This window comes from Marmota monax, unplaced genomic scaffold, assembly GCF_021218885.2.
Source record: "Marmota monax isolate L192 unplaced genomic scaffold, Marmota_monax_Labrador192_F-V1.1 WCK01_AAM20220418_F8-fsc00263, whole genome shotgun sequence".
In the NCBI taxonomy this organism is placed as follows: domain Eukaryota; kingdom Metazoa; phylum Chordata; class Mammalia; order Rodentia; family Sciuridae; genus Marmota; species Marmota monax.
In genome coordinates this window covers 1,239,367-1,253,676 of record NW_026693408.1, presented here as the reverse complement: position 1 = coordinate 1,253,676, position 14,310 = coordinate 1,239,367, and positions in this window count along the sequence as shown.

Sequence of the window (14,310 nt, the reverse complement as noted above, 5' to 3'; positions counted from 1 at the left end):
CCAGCTCATCCCTCACTAGGCTGTGGCACCTGCAGGGACAATGTGCCTCCTGGGGGCATCAAGAGCCTGGTCCTTCTCATGCCTGCCTTTCAGAGCAGTTTCCCTCCTCCCTGCCAGCAGAGTAGACCACTTTAGTTCTCTTTAGAGCGTCTCTCTGACACTCGCCTTGTCTGTGTCCCACTTGACAGGTCAGCTCTAGGGAAGCAGGGACTGCACACATCCCCACTGTGGACAGCCCCATCCTGTGCCTGACAGGACCAGGCAGGTCTGGGGCTACTGGGCCACGGGAGCACCCAGAGGAACAGGGAGGAGGTTATAAGTCACTTCAGTGGAAGCAGACGTCCATCCAAGCAGTGACATCCTGGCTGTGGGGACAGGTTAACAAGCAGGGACAGGAGGCAATACCAAGTCATGCCCATCCACAGTGACCTTCCTGGGGTGGGAGGAGTGATGGTGGCCCCTCCTGCCACCTGTGATCCTGACTGCAGAACTCCCCGCCTCCATTTGCAGGCTCACCATTATCTTCATCCTTCCTCCCAGCTGTCCAGCCTGACACGACTCCATTTCAAACACATGCTCGCTTAGGTGGCATTTCCCAGGAAGTGGTTCTGGGCTGACCATAGGGGAGGCTGGCTCTGGAAGGAGGTGGGCCACCTCAGCTAGTCTCGACCCCATCCTTCCTGACTTACAGTCAGCAACCCACGGTGACAGCAGAGTCAATGGGGCAGAGGGACCTTGAACAAATGATTTACATTTGGATCCATATCCTTTAAGCCATGGTTACAATTTCATCACATCAGAACAAGACAGGCATTCATGTGATATGAATCATTCATGTTTCAACAGAGTTCAGTCATATGCGTGTCACACAGGATCAGGATTGATTCGTGGAGTAAATAAGGCAGCAGCCCATGGCTCTGGATGCAAATCATCTACTTCTGGACTATGGGTGCAGCTCCTCTCTCTAAACAGAATCCCTCCCTACCCTGTCATGTCACTCACCCCAGTGCCTTCTCTGGGACTCATTATGAATGGGGTCCTCCCTGCAGCTACCCTCCAGCATGGCATTGTTCCCACTGTTCCCCTGTAACTGGAGTAAGTTTCAAAGACTCTGGTCAGAGTAAAGAAACAGAGAAGACCCAGAACTTGCCAGCTCTGCTATGACAAGGTCCCACTTGAAGGAGAAGTTTGCTGGAAGCTCAGCAACTGCTGGAGTAGGTGTTGACTTTGGGCTCCCAGGAGCCCAGTCAGCTCTGTGCTCAGCTCCCAAGACCGAGGTACTCAGGCATTGGCTGCCTACCCAGCATATACCCTCCCACTTCTAACCAGACCCCAAATTTTCCAGCTTTAAGTTAGATAACTATTGGAACTGATCAAACAGGACATCTCATCTCCCTCGCCCTAGGGAGTTTCAGTGATAGGCACAAGACTCAAGTCAGGCAAATGAGATGTGACAAGATGTTTTCTGAAATCTTCCAAAAAAGATATTTCCCTGGGCTGGGATTGTGGCACTCACCTAGCACGGGCGGACCCAGGTTCGATCCTCAGCACCACATAAAATTAAAGGCATTGTGTTGGGTCCATCTACACCTAAAAAATATTTTAAAAAGAGATATCTCCCTGTACTACAGGAGTTTGGGCAGGCGGAGGGTAGGGTGGGATGTGTGTGTGGGTGTATCTCTGAGAGGAAGAACGTGAGTGTAACTGCTACTGGCAGCCACTCTGCTACCAAGAGGAAATTCAGAATCAGAATTAGACTGTTGGAGGTGAAAAGTAGAGAGAAAAAAGGGCTACATGGCCCTTGTGATACCACTGAGCTGCATGATCCTCTCCTAAAATCCACACAATCCTTGAGGATATTGATTATATAAATCAATAAATTGCCTTCAGTCACAGCAGGATTCAGGAGCTAAAAACAACACCTCCAGTCCCTAGGCTGTCTCTGATTCCCTTTCTCCAGTCTATTCCAGATGGGTTTGCTTTCAGCTACCTCATGGTGGCAATGTGGCTGCCACTAGTTCCAGGCCTTCCCTTGTTCAAGAAGAAAGAAAGCATTTCTTCTTACACAAGCCCCAGGATTGAGTTCAATTGAACCAACTTGATGGATGGACCTACCATGAACTCATAGCTGTGGCCAGATCTGGCCCCACACTGCTGCTGCGGAGAGCAGGCTGAGCTCTACTGAAACCATACAGTGTGAGGACAGAGGTGGGAGGAATGCAGGTCCCCAGGGCATGAGGAGAAGGGAAAATGGTTGCAAAGTCCATACACCCATCACAGTGCCCTTTCACCAACCACAGGAAGGCTGCCCATCCTGCTGTACACCCTGATCCATCCACATGGCCAGTAGCCTTTTTGCCACCCCATGTCAGCCAGCCTCTCCCACATCCAACCTGGAAACCACTTGTCACCCAGGAAGCATCACCTCTAAGACTGTGTCCCAGACCTTGCCTCCCATTTCATAGGGCTCTCTCGGCCCCGTGCCCCTCCCCTGGCCTCCATGTTGTTAATGCTCAGCCCACCACCCTCTGCAGCCTCCCCCCCTTCCTTGTTCAGCCTGGCACTGGTGGTTGAGCAGTTAACCCACTCAATTGCCAACAACCTGCACAGTTCCACTGCATCTCCAACCAAACCTACAAAAACTGCATCACAAATAAGTGGAAATGGGTCCTTTCTTAAATAAACAGGAAGCTGAGGCTGCTGGAGAGTCCCTAACAAAAATCCATGATCCTCCATGGCACCTGATCCCTCAGGGGCACTCCTGAAGAATCCCAAGCCTAAATCATGAGTCCAAGGTCGCTGTGTAAACCCAGCCCCTCTACTGTCCTCCCCACTGCCCCCTCCTCAGAACCTCCCCATGGGCTTGTAGGGGAAAGCTTCCTGACCCCCCAAACCCCGTTCTTACACAGGAATTATACCCCTGCCTGCCCAGGTAAGGGTTAATAAGATTAGCTGTCACTGAGATGTACCCACCCCCAGACTCCGGATGAAGATAGAAATGGTATTTATGATTTCTACCCAACGTTTCTGGAAAGGATTTAAGGTGCTTACGAGGATACACATATATAACGAGATTGCATAAATTAAATGTGGGAGCAAAAAAAGAACGAAAAACAAGGATGGAGATGTAATGGGGAGCAAGGAAGGAGGCTAACGTGAAAACAAAGAGCAAAACGAGCTCTACGCTTGCCGTGGATGAGCCGCAAACGTGTCCCAGAGCTTTCTAGCAGTTAACCTGAAGAAAGCAAGCCAGTCTGCTAGAAGCTTCAGGCTCAGTCACATTGAAATGCACACACAATTACCACGGAGACCTCCCAGCAGCGACAGGAGTGTCTCCCAAGGGACCAAAGGGCAAGGATGGGGGGGGAGGAGGGGATTTGATAGGCGCTCCTCCCCACGGTGTGGGCTTGGAAGCTGGCGTGGCAGGCAAGTGACAGGGACAAGGATGTTTCTAAGTCACCCCGCTGCCTGCACCAAGGCGGTGAAGGGACTCTGCAGCTACCAGTACCCTGGGCAGGAGCCAGGCTCATATGTCAGGCTCCAGATGAGCTCCAGGAGCTCAGCCCAGCCTCTCCTCCTGCCTCCGCCCATGGAACAACACTCTGCCTTCTAGGGAGAGCCCTCTGCAGCTGCGCCAGGGCCTGTTTCTGCTTGGTGGGATGGAGCACCAGCTGGTCCCCTTCAGGGCATCCCTGGACCCAGCAAGTCCTGTCTACTCTTTCTTGGGCCTCCAACTCCTCACCCCCTCTTCTGTTTAGCCCATAAGCATTTACTAAGCAGGTGCAGCCTGACACTGTGACAATTAGAGTGGAAAGAGAAATGTTTCAACCAAAGCTACCTGCAACCAATTCAGCCATTTAAGAGGTGGCATGGACTCAGGGGAGCCCAGCTGTCTCATAGAGGTTCCCTTGAGGACCAAGGGTGGTGGCATGGCTCAGGAACACTGTGGAAGAAAGGTTCAAGGTTGCAGAGGTCAGAAGGTTGGGTCAATGTGCACCAGCAGATGAAGACTCCTCCAACATCTGAGAGAGGCTGTGGGAAAAGTGAAGGGTCTCCCAGAAACAGCTTGAGGACCATGGGATAGGTAAAGACCTACTGTCTGCTGTGTCCCAGATAGAAAGGGAGGCAGGACCCAAGGCCACTTGACTTCAGTGCAGAGTGACTTCATCTGTATCCCAGGCCCACAAGGTTCAGGACAGTCCTGCCATACATAAACAATAGTACCTTTACAGCATCTTTTTTAAAAAATATTATTTTTTAGTTGTTGATGAATTATTTATTTATTTATATGCAGTGCTAAGACTCAAACTCAGTGCCTCATGCATGCTAGGCAAGTGCTCCACCACTGAGCCACAATCCCAGCCCTATAGCATCTTTTTCTTTCTGATTACAAAAGTAATACACCCTCAATACAAACAATAACAACTTTAAAATGCAAAGGGAAAGCATGAAAATTAGTCCCAATTCCACCATTTATTGTGATTAGGGCTGCTTTCATTTTGGTGCAAAACCTGCAAGTCTTTTTTTTATTAATACTTATCTATGTATTTTGCAAAACTGCCTCGAAAAATCTCTATGGCCAAAATCAAGATTTAAAAAGGTAAACTGGGGGAAAATGTTTGCAACTCATGTCACTGAAAATGAGCTAATTTCCTCATACACAAATAGATTCTAGAAGTCACAAGAAGGAGATGGGATTGCAATATGACACAATAGCATATAAGTTGGGGTGGAGGCAAATGGCATGGATGGTCTTTGCATCATCCAAGAAGAAGAGGAGGGTATTGATTAGACTGCAGGCTTTGATGAGTTAAGGACATATGTAGTGATTTCTACGGTGACCCCTTATATAATTGGACAATTCCAGAATTCAATACAGTGGTTACCTGTGGGAGAAGAAGGGCTCAAGTCATGAGAGGGCACCTTCTATGGAGTTGGGTTCTGGTTTTCTGGGCGTGTTTTAGTTCCTGATCTGCTTGCTGGTTACCTGAAAGTTGATCACTATTCAGTTCACTGTACAAATTTGGTTTGTGCACTCCTCAGCACGTGTGCTAAGTGTTACAATTTTTAAAAAGAATATTAGAAGATTCTCAATCCATTCATAACAAGTAGAAAAATATTAGCCATTTTTCAAAGATCGAAAATTTGATAAGTCACTTTGTTGGCAAGGGGGTGGAGAAATGGGTTCTTCATACATTCCTGATGGAATACAAATTGACATATCCTCCAATTTCAACTCAAATCCCAGATCCAGAGCTTTGTCCACTTCCAGGATCTCATCCTACAAATATTGTCACATATTTACATGTGCAAAAGCTTCTTCATTGCAGAAGATAGGAAATAGTCCAGTATCTGTTTTTAAATGCAGTCATCCCCTGGTTTTGGTTCCAGGAACCAAAAGTCATGGATGCTCAAGTTCATTATGTAAAATGATGTGGTATCTACATATAAGCTATGGACAACCTCCCATATACTTTAAATCATTTCTAGATTACATAGTACCTAATACAAAGCAAGTGCTATATAAGTGGTTTTTATACTACATTATTTAGGAATAATGACAAGGAAGAAAATCTGGGCATGTTCAGTGCGGACAGTTTTTTCTCAAAATACTTTCTGTCCAAGTTTAGTTGAATCCACAAGCATGAAGGCATGGACACAGAGGACTAACTGTGTGGTACTTCTGTATAGGGAAATTTTACACAGCCATAAAAAGGACACTCCTCGGGGGTTGGTGTGCAATTATAGACATGATACATTAGGTGAGAAACAAGATACAAAGCAGTGTGTACAGTGTGCTACCATTTGTATGAAGGTCTCTGGGGACTAGGTATTATGTGTATGCATTTGTTTAGACAATCAAAAAATTTCTAAAATAGGACATCCCTGGAAGGCTACACAAGAAACTGATAACATTGGTTCTGTCGGGCTTGAAGGCGTGGTTAGAAACCACGTCTTTTACTATATACATTTTTGTGTTTTGGGAACTTTAAAGCAGAAAGTAAATACACAACAATACAAGCCAAACTCGGTGGGATTGGGGAATCCACCTTGCCACAAATTTTTCAAGGAAGCTAGAGGAAGGGAAGGGGACAGTGGAGGGGAGCAGCTCTTTTATTGTTACTTGGGTGTGTGCCCAGTTCTTCCCAGGGAGGGTGGAGTTGAGGCTCAAGTGGAGGCTCTGTTCTGCCTCCTCCCTGGCTCCATCACTTTTCAGCCAGCCCAAGGGACCCGTGGCCAGCTCTCCAGAACAAGAGCAAGGCGAGGCAGCAAAGAGCAGAGGAGCTGAAAAAAAAAAAAATGTTCAGAGGCAGGTCCTGGCTTAGTGTAAGCCTGCAGCCACTAGAGAGGAAAAAAGGGAGGGAAAGCCCCATCTGGGACACTGAGAGAGGAGGACGCCCCACACCCAGGTGACAAAACCCCACTACTCCTGCTTCTCTAGGAGGGAGGCGGGCCACATCACACACACGGGAGCTACGTTTATTTCTACAAAACTTGGCTCATTTTGTTCACGCTGTTTTATAGCCTCCTTTTCCCACTTTATAACTTATCAGGAACATTTTCTCACATCAATAACTGCTCTTTTATTGCCTGATTTTTAATGACCAAAGTTTACTCAACCGATTCACTGTGAAATGCTGAGATTTTTCATGGTCATAAACAAGGCTTGGATGGAAATCGGTACAGCTCAATTTTTGTGCCCAGTCTTAGTTGTATCTATAGAATAATATCCTAGACCCTTCTGGTTTAGGCAAATACACATTTTGTAGCTTTTTATGCATATCACCAGGTTTCCTTTAAAAGTGTTGGGCCCAGTTTATGCCAAGGATGAGTCAATCTTCCAACTCCCTTCTAAACCTAGATGCCCATGTGGTTTTATGTCTACCTAATTCATATTGGCTAAGGGGGAGTGTCTCATTATTGCTTTAATTTGCTTCTCTCTCTCTCTCTCTCTCTCTCTCTCTCTCTCTCTCTCTCTCTCTCTCTCTCATACTAAGGATTGAAACCAGGGTGCTTTACCACCAAGCTACATCTTTAACCCTTTTTTAAAAAAATTACCTTTATTCTATTTATTCATTTGTATATGGTGCTGAGGATCGAACCCAGGGCCTCATGTGGTAGGCAAGCACTCTACCACTGAGCTATAGCCCCAGCCCCAACCCTTTTTATTTTTCATTTTGAGACAGGGTCTTGCTAAGTTGCCCAGACTGGCCTCAAACTTGTGATCCTCCTGCCTCAACCTGCAGAGTCTCTGGGATTATAGGCATGCGCGTGCATGTGACACCATGACCAGAAATTAGCATCCTTTGATGATTAAGTGCCTTAAGCTTTTTCATGTGATGGAAAATTTCCTCATTTTCATTTCTAATACAAATCATCTGCTTGTATACTCATACAGAACCCACATCTTCTTGCTCTCTGTCTTTGCTCAGGCCTGACATCCCTCCCTCCATATACATGCACAGCTATCAAAATTCTACCCATCCCTCAATATCAAGGTCAAGATCAAATGCCCCACCCTAGCATTCCCAAAGGCAATCACTCCTGACTTTCCACAGATCTTGGATTAAAGCATTTACTGTTTGGGTCCAAGTTCAAGGGTCACATTTCCATGCATGTATGTCCACTATTTGCACCAGCGGTTCACTGTACTCCTCAGCGTCAAGACTCAGCCACTGCCCCTCACCTGAGGACCTCAGGTCAACAACATTTACTGGCACCTGCTATCCATAGAGGACTCCATTCCTGCCCAAAAGCCCCTCAGAGTCATGAGCACCAAGGATAGTCACTTTCTGACAGGCAGCTGCTTTGAGCCTGAGGCAGTCTGACCCCAAGCCCAGGCTTGTTCCTCCTGATGCTGTGAGCTGTCATAGGGAAATGACATAGTGTCTGAGACCTATGGCATCTCCTCCCAGGCGGGCAAGAGAGAAGGCAGAACTCTGGGTTCTCAGCTGAGATTCTTCTCTGTTTGAAGCGGAGCCTGATGGAGAGGAGGGTGAAGCCCCTGGAAATGACAGATGAGGAAGAAGGGAGAATGGGAAGGGAGCCTTAAGTGATCACTAATGTGAGATTTTTAAGAGTGGATTTCCGTATTGTTCGACCTCTTTCAGCAACGTCCAGCACTGGCTATCTCAGGTCGTGTTCTCTGGTCACTTTTGTATTTTGACAATTTTTACCCACATGAGGAATTGAGAGTATAATCCCCAAAGAGGGCGATGGACACGCCTGAAGTACCCAAAGTCCTAAAGGATGAGGGTCTTCTAGTCAGGTGATGGCTGGGGAAGAGGCCTTCTTCAAGATGGGCTGGAGAAAGTCATTGGTGGGGGTGCTGGTGGGGTACAATGAGGCCACAAGAGGCAAGGATGCCAAGCCTTTGAGTTTGAACTTCATCCTGAAAGCCACAGGATACCTTGAGGAGTGTTAGCCAAAAAAAAAAAAAAATGACACATATTGGCATTCTAGGGCTGGGACGAGAGCCACCTTTCTCTGGAGATACAGATGCCACCACAAATGAGAGGCAGGCACACTTGGCCCAATGGTCCCAGCCCCGCCTACAGGAAGCAGCAGAATGCATTTAGGGGTTGCCTTGAGCCCTTCTCAGTCCAGACATAGTAAAGAGTAAAGTACAAGACACACCATCCGGAAGGTCCCCTGGGGGAAGGGGCACTCTGGGAGGCATTTTCCAGCCTAGTGAGCCCCCAAGATGTTAGAAGCACTTGGCCCCGCTGGCCACCAACACCCAAGCCCAGCCCTAGCTGGGGACACTCCTGGTGTCAGCATCAAAAGGCAACTCTGCAGTCGGGGTGACCTTGGCTCCCAGCGCTGAAGGAGATGACAAATTTCTTTTCTTCCTGCTGAAAACATAATCCATCCTTTCATGGGCCTCTGGGGACTGGCGGCACAGCACATGCATTATGGAAGCTTTTGCCTGTGCTCATTTCGGTTGTCTACGGCGCTGGCTCAGCTCCCACTCTTCCTTTAAGCCCTTAGGAGACTGCGAGAGCATTTCAGCGCCAAAGGGCAGATTCAGGGATGTTCCTGAAAAACATTACATTTCTCTATCAACTGCAAGCTGTCCTGGTTTTTGGGCTCCAATTTCTTAATTTAGGCAAGAATAAGTTCCTTTTACAATCCAGGGACTGGACCCAGTATAACCAGCCTGGATCTGCCCCCTGGGGATCCAGCCACAGTTGTGCTGCATGCTTGGGGGATCCAGGGCTTCCCAGCCCTGACCTGTGGGTTGAGAGGATCTTCCCAGAGAAGTGCGGGTCTGTGGTCAGGCAATGGCCAGGGAGGAAACCTCTCTGAGGATGGACTGGAAAAGGCACTGGCGGGGGTGCTGGTGAGGTCAACTGAGGCTAGGTCACAACAGACAAGGATGCCAAGGCTTTGAGTTTGAATTTCATCCTGAAAGCCACGGGAGACCTTGAGGAGTGTGGGTCAGAGAAGTGACACCAACAGATTGGCATTCCAGGAAGATACGTAGACAATCTCCAGACTCTCTCAGGAAGGAGCATTAGAACAGTTCAGGAAGAAAGAGAAAGGGACTCATTTGGGGAAGTGCCCAGTGGATAAAGGAAGAAATTCACATCCAAGATGTTTTGTGGGACTTACTTTTTGTTTTTGTTTTTGTACTTGTTTGTTTGTTTTCTTTTGGTTTTGTCCTTGGAATTAAATCCAGGACCTTGTGTATGCTAAGCACATTTTCAACCACTGAACTATGCCCTGACCCCTAAAGACGCACTTAAGAGATGGAATTAAGTGAAATACGCAGTAAGTGGGAGGACCAGGAGAAGCCAAGTGGTGGTGGCCCCTGTCCTGTGAGCACTGGGAGTTTGGAGGGGCTGCTGGCGGGGGCGGCAGGGGATGAGGGCCACAGAAAAGCAGCAGGTGCAGGTTGAAAGGCAGAGGGCTCAGTGTGAGGCACATTGAGTTTTAGGCACCTGCGGAATGTGGAGATGTCCAACAAGCAAGATGGGACTGTCAAGCAGAGAATTCACCCCAGACCTGCTGGGTGCTGGTACCTAGCTGACACATGGCCCTTCCCAATGTGGGAGAGACAGTTGTCTAATAGTCACATGATAAAGGACTGGTGACCTTTGAGACAAGGGCTTTTAGGCTGAGGCCTGCATGGGGGGAGGGTGAAGATGAGGACCTGGAAGCAGGAAAATGATACAGTCGCCTCTGGGAGAGACTGCTGGAATATCCACAGCACCCAGAGAGGCAGGGGGAGGACAAGGACAGGAGAGAGGAGAGCTGGAGATGGTGCATCTGGCTTACATCTTTGTTTGTTGGAAGAGGATTCTGTTATATTGCCCAGGCTGGTCTCTAACTCCTGGGCTGACTATCCTCCTACCTCAGCCTCCCCAGTAGCTGGGACTATAGGTGTACACCACTGTGCACAACTGTCTTACATCTTATATGGCAGACATGGGCATCCAAGAACATTATTTTTCCTCCTCCTTATTGGAGCCTGAGTACATTAATGTAAATTTACCAAATAAAGGGCAACCTCCACCATTGGATGTTTATCTGGAGGAAGTGGAGCAGGAAAGAACAGTAAAGGGCAATGAGGAAAGTGGGAATTATATGCCCAATCAGTCTGCAGTTTGCAAATGCCAGTTTTGAAAAGTACAGTCATCCCCCAGTGTCCATAGGTACCCAAACCCAAGGATGCTCGGGTCTTGTATAAAATTGAATAGTATTTGTATATAATCTACACACATCCTCCCATACATTTTAAGTCATCTCTAGCTTGCTTATATGCTGAATACAATGCAGTTGCTAAATAATTACTTGCTATAGTGTATCATTGGGGAATAATGACAAGAAAAGAAGTCTGTGTGTTTTCAGAGCAGGTACAATCATGGTAGGCCTAAATCCGTAGTGCACAGATGAGATGTGGGGCAAACACTGCCCTAACTACAAGTGTTGGGAGAGACTGAGTATTTGGAATGGCAGGAGGATAAAGCAAGGAATGCCTACACATCATTTCACTCATATGGATTCAGTGTTGTGTTAAGCACACAGGAAATTCTGGGTTTGCTTATGGGAAATTTTTGGAAATTTTGTTCGAATGCTTTCTATCCACAATTGGTTGAATCCATGGATGAGGAATTCAGGGACACAGAAAGCCAACTGTGCCCAAAATACTGAAGAGACACAGTGAGAGGGAATCACCCTGTCAGATATTAAAATACTATAAAACCTCAATATCAAAACTGAGCAATACTGTGCAGACACAATCTTGACAGACCCATAGAGCAGATGTGATCCCAAACACATACAGGAAACTAGTCAATGGGAAGGCAGAACCACATAAACCTGTTAATAAATGACATTGGGATAAATTGGTAGCCTTCCGGAAAAAAGATTGTTAGATCCATACTCACACCACATCAAGATAATTTTTAATTGGATCAAAAATTTAAATGTGTAAATGAAAGCGTCAAAGTATGGAAAGAAAACATGGGTGGATTACCTTATAAACTTGAAACAAAGAAGACTTTTTCAAGCTATGACTCAAAATCTAGCAACCATAAAAGACTGATAAATTACACAAAAAGAAAAAAATTAAAAAACTTCTGTAAGGCAAAAGACACTATAAACAAAGTCAAAAGATCCATTGAGGAAAAATATTTGCAATTTAAATCACTGTCAGAAGATAAATCCTTAATATGTAAAAAGCTCTTATAAACTAATAAGAAAAAGATTAATAATTCCAATAGAAAAAATGAGAAAGGACATGAACACATACTGAAATACAAATGACTCTCAAACATAAATAAAGATATCTAACTCCCTCATCATAAGAAGAATGCTAATTGGCCCTGCAAAGTCTCCTCAATATTAGCTTGCAGAAAATTAAATTTGAGGACACCCTTTCTTGGTGAGATTATGTGGGAAGTGGTATCACCCTAGTGAAATGCAACTGGGTAATGATTATTAAAACTGTACCTGTTGTAACTTTTCCTTAAATTTTTTAAAAATTGACAGATAACCCTGTTTCATGTCATATATAACACAATGTTTTGAAGTACATATACACCGCAGAATAGTTAGATCTCACCAATTAGCAAATGCACTACCTCACACCATTATTATCTTTGTGGTGAGCACTGAAGATCCACTGTCTTTGCATTTTGCAAGAATACAATATCTTGTTAACTACAATCACCTTGTGGCCCGATAGAGCTCTGAATTTATTCCTCCAACCTAACTGTAATTATGTATCCTTTGTTCCTGCTCCTCCCATCTCCCACCACCCTTCCCAGCCTCTGGTAAACCACCTAGAATGGAGTAGAATCTCTATGTCCACTGATTAACTTCTTCAGATTCCACATATGAGTGAGATCATGCAGTATTGGCCTTCTTGTGACTGGTTTATTTCACTTTACATAATGTCCTTCAGCTTCATCCTTATCACCAATGACAGGATTTCATTCTTATTTGGCAGCATGGCATTCCATTGTATATATGTGCCACATTTTATTTATCCACTCGTTGGATAACGGACACAAAGGTTGATTCCATATCCTGGCTATTGTGAAAAGTGCTGCAGTGAACATGGGGGTCCAGCTGGGATTTCTACATACCAGTTCATTTCCTTTGAATATATACCTAGTAGTAGGATTGCCAGATCACATGATAGTATTATTTTTTTTTAATTTTTTATTGTTGGTTATTCAAAACATTACATAGTTCTTGATATATCATATTTCACCCTTTGATTCAAGTGGGTTATGAGCTCCCATTTTTACCCCATATACAGATTGCAGAATCACATCAGTTACACATCCATTGATTTACATATTGCCATACTAGTACATGATAGTATTATTTTTAATTTGGGGGGGACCCTCCACACTATTTCCCATAATGGCTGTACTAACTTACATTCCCATGCATTCGCCCTTTGACCCAGCAGCTTCACTTTGGTAAATGTATCATTTACATCTTCCTGAATGTGTGAGAACAATAGGTTGGAAACCTATGTGAAGCCACAGGGGACTTGTTAAAGAAAGAAAGAAAGAAAGAAAGAAAGAAAGAAAGAAAGAAAGAAAGAAAGAAAGAAAGAAAGAAAGGAAGGAAGAAAAGTGTACATCACAGCAGCACATGGAAAGATCTGGAATCATGCTATCTTCCCATTTTCATATTTGGATCCAACTTCCTCCTGCTCAGAGCCCCTGGAGACTTGTATGACAGTGACAACGGTTGCTTTGTGCTCTTTCTTGTATTGGATTCAGCCAGTAGAGATGAGGCAGAGGGATTTATTCCCTCCCTGTAGAGTCCCCTTGGCTGGATGCACCTTTGATCAAAGGTCACAATTCTTGCTTGGCAGCCCTGTTCACCCATACCCCCCCCCCTCCAGGTCTAGGGCAATAAGAATAAGAGTCACCCCTTGTGTGACTTCCCTAAGTCCTATGATACCCCCATAAAGACTTCCTTTAGCAAACGCTCCTCAAATTGCCCAATTTGAGCATGCCATCTGTTTTCTGCCAGGCCCCTGACTGATGCAGCAGCTATTTATAAAAAGGACGAGGATGCACTCTAGGTATCAATCTGGAAAGATTTCCAGGGTACCTTGTTAAGTAAGAGTATATAGTGTTACCTTTTATGTGAGAAAGGTGGAGGGAGAGGGAGAATATATAGCTGCATCTGCTTGTATTTGCATAAAGAAACACCAGAAAGATCCACAGGAGGCTGATAAATGGAGTTGTCAGTCAAGGAGCGTGGAACGGATGGGGTGAGGGAAAAGGGCATGCAGGACTTTTCTCTCTGTGTATTTGATTTGCATCTGTCTCCTTCCCCCAGCTCAGCTTTATGGAACTCTAAGGGAACAACTGGATGGAGCACTGTGCCTGCTGGTCTTTCCCAGGCACTTTACTACATGTGACGCTAGGTGTTATGATCTGAATATATGTGTCCCCCCAACAAATTCATATGTTGTAACTTAATCCCCATTGTGATAGTTATGGAAGGTAGGACCTGTGAGAGATGATTAGGTCCCTTATAAAAGGGACCAAAGGGAATTCCTTCAGCCTTCCTACTATGCAAGGACAGAGCTAGAAAGCACAATTTATGAGCCAGAAAATGGACCCTTACCACACATAAAATCTGCTGGTACTTTGATCTTGGACTTCACAGCCTCCAGAACTGTGAGCAATGAAGGTCTGTTATTTACAGGCCACCAGTTTATGGTGTTTTATTATAACAACAGAACAGACTAAAACACTGGGTCTCTCCTAAGTCAGAAGTCCCGGGCCTTGGGCTTAGGGAAGTCAGCATCAATCTCAAGAGAGGCAGAAA